Source organism: Nematolebias whitei, chromosome 6 (genome assembly GCF_014905685.2).
Source record: "Nematolebias whitei isolate Nwh7 chromosome 6, NemWhi1, whole genome shotgun sequence".
NCBI lineage: Eukaryota > Metazoa > Chordata > Actinopteri > Cyprinodontiformes > Rivulidae > Nematolebias > Nematolebias whitei.
In genome coordinates this window covers 21,962,358-21,973,381 of record NC_056503.1, presented here as the reverse complement: position 1 = coordinate 21,973,381, position 11,024 = coordinate 21,962,358, and positions in this window count along the sequence as shown.

The following is an 11,024-nucleotide window of genomic DNA, read 5'->3' as shown; positions in this document are numbered from 1 at the left end:
GAATCCGTGTTAAATGATGAATATATCTGAGCATCTGTTCATCTACAAGTTTCAAAAGGCTAACTTTTTGTCCAGCCTCCTTCACATCACTTTACTAGATGGCATACACGTCATGATGGCCGATTGGTCTAAGGTAGTTTAAGGTTGCAGTCTCACCTGGAGGCTTGGGTTCAAATCCCACTTCTTTTTTTTTTTTTTTCTTGATTCTAATGTATGTTCCCAGGTAACTGACTCCTCTATCAAGATTCTTTATCCAACAGGTCTTGTACAAAGCATACATTCACTTACAATAGTTGTCTGGTTGAAACATCACTGAAAAAGACTTAAATCAGGTTCCAGCTATATCTGACAGGGGTAAGAATGAAACATTATTCAAAGTGTACTGTTTAGTTTCTAATGGCATACTTTTTGTACAGCCCATAACACTTCACTAGTGGATACCGTACATATCAGAATGGCTGGGCAGTCTAAGGTGCTACTTTCAAGGTACAGTGTCTAGGCAAGGTGTGGGTTCGTATTCCACTTCTGGCAGTATCTCTTGATTACTTCTACTGTATGTCCTTTGGTAAGAGACTCCTATGTCAACATCTGGTATCCAATAGGTCTTGTACAATGCATATGCATTCACTTACAGTATTTATTATCTGGTTTAAGCATGACTGAAAGAGACAAACTGTTCCAGCTTTATCTGACAGGTGCATGATTGAATCATTAAAAATGTTCCATTTACTTTCTAAATGGTAAATGGACTGCACTTGTATAACGCTTTTCTAGCTTATCAAGAAATTCAAAGTGCTTTACGCTACCATCTGTGCCCTCATTTACCCATTCATACAACACCCTACTATTTCTGTATGGAACATAAACAGTGCTTTATCACATTTATACATTGATGGGACACACATCGGAGGTAATGTGGGATTCGGTGTCTTGCCCAGGGACACTTCAACATGTGACTGCTGGTGGAATAGAGCCCCCAGCTCTTGCATTGGAGGATGACTGCTCTAGCCACTCAGCCACAGCTGCCTCAAAGACTGACTTTTCATACAGCTCATTACACATCACTTTACTTAACATCATGCATGTCAAGATGGCTGAGTGGTCTAAGGCACTGTGTTAAGGTTGCAGTACCCCATAGAGGCATGGGTTCAAATCCCACTTAATAGTTTTTTGGTTTTTTTTAGCATGATTTTCTCTAGAAGGAAAGATAGAATCACATGTTAAGATAGAAATAAATCAAAATGTAAACTATTAATTTGTATGCATTTGTAATTGTTCATTTGATGAAACAAAGTCAGTTAGTCTTCCAGGAGTCTAAACCTATAGCAGCATAACTAAGGGCTGGGTCAGGAAACCAAGCCAGCCCTAACTATAGTTTTTATCAAACAGTTTAAGTCTAGTCTTATAACTGGACAATGTGTTAGCCTTTTGGACAGAAATTGGAAGTTGGTTCCACATTGAGGAGCCTGATAACTGAAAGCTCATCCTTCCATTCTGCTTTTGAAAACTCTAGGAAACACAAGTAAGCCTGCAGTCAGAGTGGAGTGCTATGATAGGAAAATATGGAACAATAATATCTGTAAAATAAGATGGAGCTAGGTTGTTGAGAGCTTTGTATGTTAGAAGTAAGATTTTGAATTTTATTCTGAATTTGACAGGGAGCCAATGGAGAGAAGCTAAAACTGGAGAAATATGATTCAACCTTTATTTTGCAATATTCATTCAACCTTTATTTAGACAGGCAAATCCCATTGAGCCTTGAGGACTCATTTACAAGAGAGACCTGAAATGATCTCTCCTAACAGAAGACTGAACAATAATGGTGTGCATGGCAGGATGAAAGTAGACCGCTACTGCTCTCCACAAAGAACATTGCTGCTCATTTGCAGTTTGCTAAAGGTCATATGGACGAGCCAGAAGGCTACTGGAAGAATGTTTGTGGACGGATGAGACCAAACTAAAGCTTTTTGGTTGAAATAAAAAAAGAACTAGATTTGGAGAAAGCAAAACACTGCATTCCTGCATAACTCTGCTCCTGTTTCCTTGAATAGCTTGCAAAAAGATCTGAAGCTCTTGACCTTGACCTCTCTAAGTGGCTTTAAACATCTGTTAAGTCCATGGCAAGAACCGATGCAGACATGTTCCTGTTTTTAGTTTTCTGCACCGCCTTATAATCTAGCTGTTTTTTCACTACATTTTTTTCCTTTTGACTGTCCTGTTGGCTGCCATTTTATTTTAGTTTGTAAAAAAAAAAAAAATAAATAATCTGTATGCCTCTTTTATGATTGTCTATTGTTGTCGTCGTTATCCACTGTTGTCATAATTCTTTGTTAAAATCAGGTCTCTCTTGGAAATGAATCCCAGAGGCTCAATGGGATTAATAAGAACCTTATCCCATCTGTGAAACATGGTGGTGGTAGTATCATGGTTTGGGCCTGTTTTCCTGCATCTCGACCAGGACGGCTTACCATCATTGATGGAACAATGAATTCTGAATTATATCAAAGAATTCTAAAGGAAAATGTCAGGACGTCTGTCCATGAACTGAATCTCAAGAGAAGGAGGGTCATGCAGCAAGACAATGACCCTAAGCACACAGGTTGTTTTAATAAAGAATGGTTAAAGAAGAATAAAGTTAATGTTTTGGAATGACTAAGTCAAAATCCTTAATCCAATATAAATGTTGTAGAAGGACCTGAAGTGAGCGGTTCTTGTGAGAAAACCCACCTACATCCTAGAGTTGAAGCTGCTCTGTACGGACGAATGAGCTAAAATTTATCCAGGCCAGGGTGAAGGACTGATCAACAGTTACCAGAAACATTTAGGGGCTGCTTACACGGCGCATATTTTGAGTGAATCCGCAGCTTTCTCTCTGCGGTTCTGCTTATTATTTACACGACACCAGTGCCCCCCCCCCCCCCCCCCTTGAATCCGGAGGTTTCTGAATCCACCTTCCAGAGTGGAGGTTTTTCGCTGACTGTCCGCTGATAATGTAAACATCTACCCCACATTAAAAACATTACTAGAACTGCCTTCTTCCACCTGTGTAATATTGCTAAAATTAAAAACATCTTGTCTAAAAATTATGCAGGACTGGACTCTTACAATGGTTTATTATCCAGGTGTCCAAATACTTGTTTAAAAAGTCTTTAATCTGAAATCCTGCTGCCAGTCTCTTAACTGGAGTTAGTATGAGATCATATCTCTCCAGTTTTAGCTTCTCTCCATTGGCTCCCTGTCAAATTCAGATTTGAATTCAAAATCTTTCTAACCTACAAAACCATCAACAACCTAGCTCCATCTTATATTAGAGATCTTATTGTTCTGTGTTTTGCTAACAAAGCACTTTGCTCTCAGACTGCAGGCTTACTTGCGGTCCCTAGAGTTTCCAAAAGCCGAATGGAGGAAGATCTTTCGGTTATCAGGCGCCTCTTCTGTGGAACCAACTTCCAGTTTCTGTCCGTGAGGCTGACACACTGTCCAGTTTTAAGAATGAGCTTAAGACATTACTTTGATAAATCCTATTTTTATGGTTGGCTTGTTATGTTGTCATAGGCTTAGACTACTGGAGGACAAATTTACCTAATTTCCTTAAATGAATTGTTAAATGTTAATAATTTTCATTCGATATTTCCTTCTTAACATGTGATTCTCAACCTGCCATTGTGTATCTGTTCCTACCAAACCCAGCCAGTCGAAGCAGATGGTCGCTTGTCCTGAGTTTGGTTCTGCTAGAAGTTTTTCACATGAGGGAGTTTTATCCTTTTCCACTGTTTTCATGCTTGCTCAAGATGAGTCTACGATGAATTTAAACTCAGATCAATCTGCTCCTCAGATAAACAACGTTAGCTTACTTTTGTCTATGAATGTTTCTGTATAGTGCCCGAGGTGACTTCTGTTGTGACTTGGCATTATATAAATACACTGAATTTAATTGAATTCTTGTCCACACATGTGCCTCATTTGTGTTAGCCATTAAGTTCTCATCACGGCAAGTCATTTAATAATGCAGAAGTTACGTTTTGGGAGTTTGTTTATCCAGCCCTTTTGTTTTCTTTTATAGAGTCCTTCAATTCCTCATGTATCTGCCTCCAGTTTGCTTGCTTGTCTGCGCTGAGCTCTTCCATCATAATAATTTATGATAACCTCCAGTGAAAAATGGTGGTCAGCTCCCTTCTGTTAGCTGAAGGGTGTGAGACTTAAAAAAAAAAAAAGCTTCAGCCTCGCTCACAGGAAGTGAACAGGGCAACATGATGTAGCGTAGCATCCTTTGGATACTTTAAACTGATCAACTAAACTTGGACTCAGACTGAAATACTGACGCATTTGGAAACATTAAAAAAGCAAAGTGTGGGTCTAAATTAAGTGCAGTTTGACTCCCTCATGAGCCAGCTGAGCCAAATGATCTGACTCACCTCAGTGAAACAGAGGTCCAATCAGTCACGTATGCAACTAAGATGTGGAGAGTCAAATAACTTCTCTGCTTCTTCGAAACAAATCTGTATTATCAGATCAGAATCTGAGAGACATACTTTGACCTTGGAGCTCCAACAAGGGAGAATCACAGAATCACTTAATCAACAAATTCTCTCAGTTCCTGCCACTTTGACAGTTTAATCATATCCTCAGACACAGTGTTACTGTGAAGTTTGCAAAGGATTGGTACCAAATGCAGACAGATGCAAGGAGCTCAAAGATTTAATAAAAAAAAAAAAAAATAAACCCTATTAATTAGACAATGTACAACATAAAGGCTGTCACAGCAGCAAAACTAAATTAATCAGAAAGCTCAAGATTATTTCAGGGAATATACAAAACAGGAAATACACACCTTGAGGACATGGAGACCAAATAATGCTGAACTGATGAGCGGTGAAACCAAGGGCGTCAGAAGCATCCGTAATGTGGGGGGGACACAACGATGCGTGTAGGTGTGTGTGTGCGCAAAAGAAATGTACACTAATGTACAAAAAAAGCAACATTTCACCTAGATTTGCTTTAATTCCACACATTTAAAACATGTTTCTCACCAAGTTTGTGTAAATTCAGCTGTGGGTTTTAGAGACATTTTAACTTTAATACACTTTAATACAGAGCATCAGATCTGCACTATTTGTGTTTATAGAGAAATAAAAACATCACCACTAGACATTTTTACTTGTGTTCAACACTACTCATCTAAATGAGGTTTCTCACGAAGCTTGAGGACAATAAGGTGTGGGGTTTTAAACACATTTCCACTTTAATGCACCTGAACACACAGCGTCTTACACCTACAGTGTCTTACAGCGTCACAGTTACTGCTAAGAGAACATGCTACAGACGTAGCGCTGCACTCAAGCATCCTCCTAACTTGAATATATGTTGATGATCAACCCCCTGGTCAACAACTGCCTGCACTAAGCTGCTAAACTGGTGAGTGAGCAACACAGAGGTGTCTCCATCTCCTGCATCTGTGCACATTTTCTACCGAAGCAGGAGACTCAGCAGCAGCTGCCTGCACAGTTTCTACTGTGTGTAGAGGTGGAGGTAACCAGGAAAACCTGGAGTGGAGTTTTATTAGATTGAGTATTATCCTATTAATCAAATGGAATGGATTTGTTCGCGAAGAAAGAGAAACTGCGCCACCTGAACTAATGTTTCATAGTAAAAGTGGGGGGGTCCAAATGAACGTTTTTTTTTTTTTATGTGGGGTGGGACTTGTCCCCTTCACATGTAATGGTTGCGACACCTATGGGTGAAACAGAGGCTGAAGTAATCTTGGCTGAACATCTACAACTCATTACCTTTTGAAGTCAACCCAATTCAACATGGCCACCACAGCTAAACATCAGGCAACACATACATGACTAACGTGATACTGTATGGAAAAACTGTTGCAAGCAATATGGTGAGCGATATGCATTCTTAAGTCATCTATTATGAATAATTTGCAATTTAATTTTTTTTTTTAAAGTACCATTAAAAACTAATATGTTTTTAGTTATGTTTGACCCCATGTGGCAGACTAAGTAAGAGGCAGAGTTACAAAAATAAAATGTATTTACAGGTGCAGGTCTTTTTGGGCTGAAAGGGAAGATGGGACAGCAAGTATTTGGATAATTCTTGAATAATGTTTCATTCAGAGAAAGAGTAAGAAGGTCTTACTGAAAATGTCTTTGTAGTTGGAGTCTGAGGAGAGGTTTGCAACATTCTGGTTCCAGTAGGTCTTTGGATTGGAGAGAGGAGAGTATCATTGGAGAGAGGATCAGGTTTGAGTTTAGATTGAAGACTGGTCTTCAGGGTGAAAGCTTTCAGTAGCAGTTGGGACACAATCAGAATGGGTCAAGGTCTGAAGGAGCAAGGAGGCCTTTGAAGGCTAGAAGAATCTAGGACTTGGAAGTCGCTATAGAAGATCACAAAGTCTTTAGAGCCAAAACATCAGAGACAGTTAGTTACTGTCAATTACCTTTACCATTGGCAGGATAATGTCCCAGTGTTGAAGGAGTATCTGGCAGAGGCTTTTATGCTCCTGCAGAGTAGTTCTCCAAATCAGGTTCAGGTGTGAGGTGGTGGTTGATTGGTATCTGCTGCAGCTGTGGGAGAAAGTGAATGTGGCTGGAAGAGAACCAGAACTCCCACAAAAACTAGATATGATATAAGAAGTTAAAGGAATTTTTCTTTTGGAGAGAAAGGATCAATTTTCTTGCTGTTTTTCCTGAAAACCAAATTGTTCTTTGTTTTGTCAAAAATGGGTAAAACTTCCTTCATATTGGAAACAACAGACACTCCCTAGGATTACAGGTGTGGTGATCATGTATTGGACATGGATCAACCTGAACGTGCCAGCTAGGCATAAAATATTGACATGTTAAAACCTAAAAACGTTTTAGTTTTTGCAAAAACTCACCAAGAGAAAAATCTACACAACGTACAAATGTAGTAATTAACAGCCAATTTGACACATGACTATTTATTGTAGGATAAAATATTAAAGCAATAAATCACATTAAAGAGATAAAATAATGACTAAAAAGCATTTTTAAACTACAAATATTAGATTTTTTTCAATGTGACTTGAGCTAGTTTGATGATATTTTATATTTGTAAAGTATCATGTTTAAATGTCAGACTGTTTAGTTTGTCTTAAAACTGTTGAAAATGATATACAGTATCTAAACAACCAGGTCACCTAGCCGAACCAGAACCAGAACAAGCCAAAGGGATTATAAATCCAATCTGGCCTCAGAGCGCCTCAGGATCCACCAGGAGGAGACCCAGATAAGGTCCAAATGTTGCCAGGATGAACGAGTGGAAATATTCATTATTGATGCAGGTTCCTAACCAGTGCTGCAGGCATCTGAAAAAAAAAAAAAAAGTTCTGGACTATGTGTTTTGGGTTTGATCAATTCCAACAGAAGCATGAAAAATCAATGCAGCAATAACAGCCAGTTCAATAAAAGTCCCACATAAGTTTCCTTTCCTCAGTTTACTGAAGCAGCTGAAGTTCTTCCTAAAGGGCAAATGTGATGTGTCCTAAAGCCCGATTTTTCAGAACCAGACACTGCCCAAATCTGAGGAAATCCCTCATCTCAGTTATTTACTGTAATATTTTAAGCATGATAAGCTCAGCTGAACTGAGGCTTTGCAGCATTATGAGGCTGTACTGGGGCAAAGCAACAAACATTATTCCTAGTTCTGTTTTGTTGGTTTCTTTAAAGCCTTTCCTCTCGATAAATGTACACATCATACTGTGCAGGGAGGTACTGATGCTTATTGTCTGTCTCACTCCAACAGCTGGGCTAACAGATAAAAACCACTGAGCAGAGTGAATAAATAAAGAAACGGGCACAGCTGCATGCTGATTTGTTTTCCTGGATGGCTGAACAGTTTTAGCACTGAGCTGGCTCCAAGTTTTAACAGTCATGATCAGACAAACTCGCTTTCCCACTCAGACCCACGTTGAAGGCACATCTTCAGTCAGAGAATCCCTTAAACTTGACATTCAGAACACATCCATGCTGTAAAACAACTTTTTTTTTCATTCAACCTTTATTTATACAGGTTAGTCTCATTAAGCCTCAGGGACTCATTTACAAGAGAGACCTGTTTTTAACAAAGTGATGACAACAGTAGACAATCATAAAAGAAAGCATGTAAATTGAGAAAAATAAATGAATGGTAAATGGACTGTACTTATATAGCGCCTTTCTATCTTATCAAGATACTCAAAACACTTTATAACAATCTGTGCCCTCATTTATCCATTCATACAGCACTCTACTAAATCTCTACAAAGCTAATTAAACAAATAATTCTAAAGAGACTAATCAGAGCTTTACCACATTCATACTCCGATAGGACACGCATCGGAGGCAATGAGGGGTTCAGTGTCTTGCCCAGGGACACTTTGGCATGTAACTGCTGGTGGAATCGAACCCCCAACTCTTGTATTGGAGGATGACAAAATGCTGGACTTGTTTTAGGCAAATGTCAAGGATTCTTAATTTGCTAAAGCAAGACCCCCTCTTGGCAAATCAGATCACAATCTTGTGTTTCTCTGCTCAAAATATAAAGCTCTTGTTCAGAGACAACCTGTAATAAAGAAAACAGTGAGAAAATGGTCAACGGAAGCTGAAGAAGCCCTGCGGGGTTGTTTTGAGGCTACAGACTGGGATCCACTGTGCCAACCACATGGAGAGGACATCAATGCCATGACTGAGTGTGTGCCTGACTATTTAAACTTCTGTGTAAACAACACCATCCCCACCAGAACAGTGAGATGCTTCCCCAATAACAAACCCTGGATTACCACTGACCTGAAGGAACTGCTAAACCAGAAAAAAGACCCTTCAGGGAGGGAGACAGGAACTTATTGAGTAGTACACAGAACCAACCAAAAGTCAAGATCAGAAACAGCAAAAAGGTGTACAAGAAGAAGCTGGAGAGCAAGCTCCTGCAGGACAATATCAGAGAGATTTGGTCAGGGATGAAAAAGATCACAGGTATCACGCAGAAGGAGGATCAGAAGGATGGAAGCCTGGACAGCCAATGAACTGAACACATTCTTCAATAGGTTCAGTTCAGGAACAAGCTCAGCATCTTCCTCTCTTACCCACAGCCAATCAGATATATCACCCTCCTTTGACCCTGTGGGATTCCTGGGTTTTTGCCTGTCACTCACTCTTCCTTCCACAGCCAATTACCTCAACCCACTCCACCTGCTGCTGCTCTGAGGAGGACTGCTTGATGGGGTATTTAAACACCTGCCAGACACCTCTTCAGTGCTGGGACATCTTCTACCAAATGGTAATTTGTATACAGCTGACTAACCTTTGTTACAGCTGGTTCTCACCAACTCTGACTCCTTCAGGACCTTCCACGGCCTGCCTCTTCAGATCCTTCCTAGGATCTCATCGCTCCACTGGACTCCATCTGTGGATCAACGGTGTCCCTTCAACATTCACCATTAAGGCATTCTCAACTGGGTCAACCTGCTCCCCTCTCCACCGCCAAATTCCTCACGACTGGATCTCCTACAAAGCCCAGGACCTCTCCTCTCCTTCTCGGCTACCTCCTACAACACAAACAGTAAGGAGTCAGCTTTCTATCTTCAAGAATTAAAACATTCAAAGAGACACCAGAACCCATACTCACCTTTTCCTCTTCTCCCCTACAGCTGCAACGGCAAGATTCACCTGTAAATATAGTTCACTTACCTTTTGTAGTCCTGACTCTGTCTTTATTGAATCGGTCTGCTCACGTGGGTGTCGACGTTGATAAAACCTGATAGACCCAAGGCTGTCCTGTCACACCTCAAATATTGTATCTACCACCTCAGTCATGGACCCTTCTTCTTCTACATGTTGGTCTTCAACCAAATCAGAAGATGCTGATACTTCCTTTGCCTCCCCCCTCTGCGTCTCTAGAAGTCAGGTGAGGAAGCAGAGAGAGACTGATCCAGAATAAGGCTGCAGGTCCAGATGGTGTCAGTCCCAGAGTCCTGAATGTTTGTGCAGAGCGGCTTTGTGGGGTCCTGTAGCACTTCTTCAACCTTAGCCTGACCCAGGAGAAGGTTCCATTGTAATGGAAAACCTCCTGCCTTGTTCCAGTACCAAAGAAAACTTGCCCATCAGTCCTCAATGACTATAGACCTCTTGTCCTGACATCCCACATCATGAAGGTCCTAGAGAGACTTCTGTTGACCCACCTGACTAGACAAACAAGCACATATCAGGACCCACTGCAGTTTGCTTATTAGCGTGGACTTGGAGTTGAAGATGCCATCATACACCTGCTTCAGCAAACTCACTGTCATCTAGAAAAGGCAGACAACACTGTGAGGGTCATGCTGTTTGATTTATCCAGTGCATTTATCACAATCCAGCCTGATTTGCTTTGTCAGTAACTCCAGAAGGTTCAAGTGGAGGCCTCAGCAATCACCTGGATCAAAGATTACCTGACAAGCAGACCACAGGTTGTGAAACTGAAGGGTTGTGTGTCTAACCAGGTGGTCAGTAGCTCAGGAGCACCACAGGGGACTGTACTCTCACCATTCCTTTTCACTCTGTACACCTCAGATTTCCAGTACAAAACAGACTCCTGATATCTGCAGAAATATTCAAATGACTCTGCAGTGGTCGGGTGTATCAGAGATGGACAAGAAGCTGAGTACAGGGAACTGGTGGACCGCTTTGTGGCATGGTATGGAAACAATAATCTCATCTTGAATATGAACAAAACAAAGGAGATGATTGTAGATTTCAGGAGAAACTGGAACAGGTCTAACACTATTTCCATCATGGGAGAAGAACTGGAAGTGGTGGAGAAGTATAATTACCTTGGGGTTCACATGGATAACAGACTGGACTGGAAATGTAACAGTTAAGCCATCTACAAGGAGGGGCAGAGCAGACTGTACTTGAGGAAGCTAAAGTCCTTCAATGTTTGCAGCAAGATGCTGCATATCTTCTATAAGTCTGTTGTAGAGAGCGCTATCTCTTCTGCCATCATCTGCTGGGGTAGCAGCACCAAAGCAAGTGTAT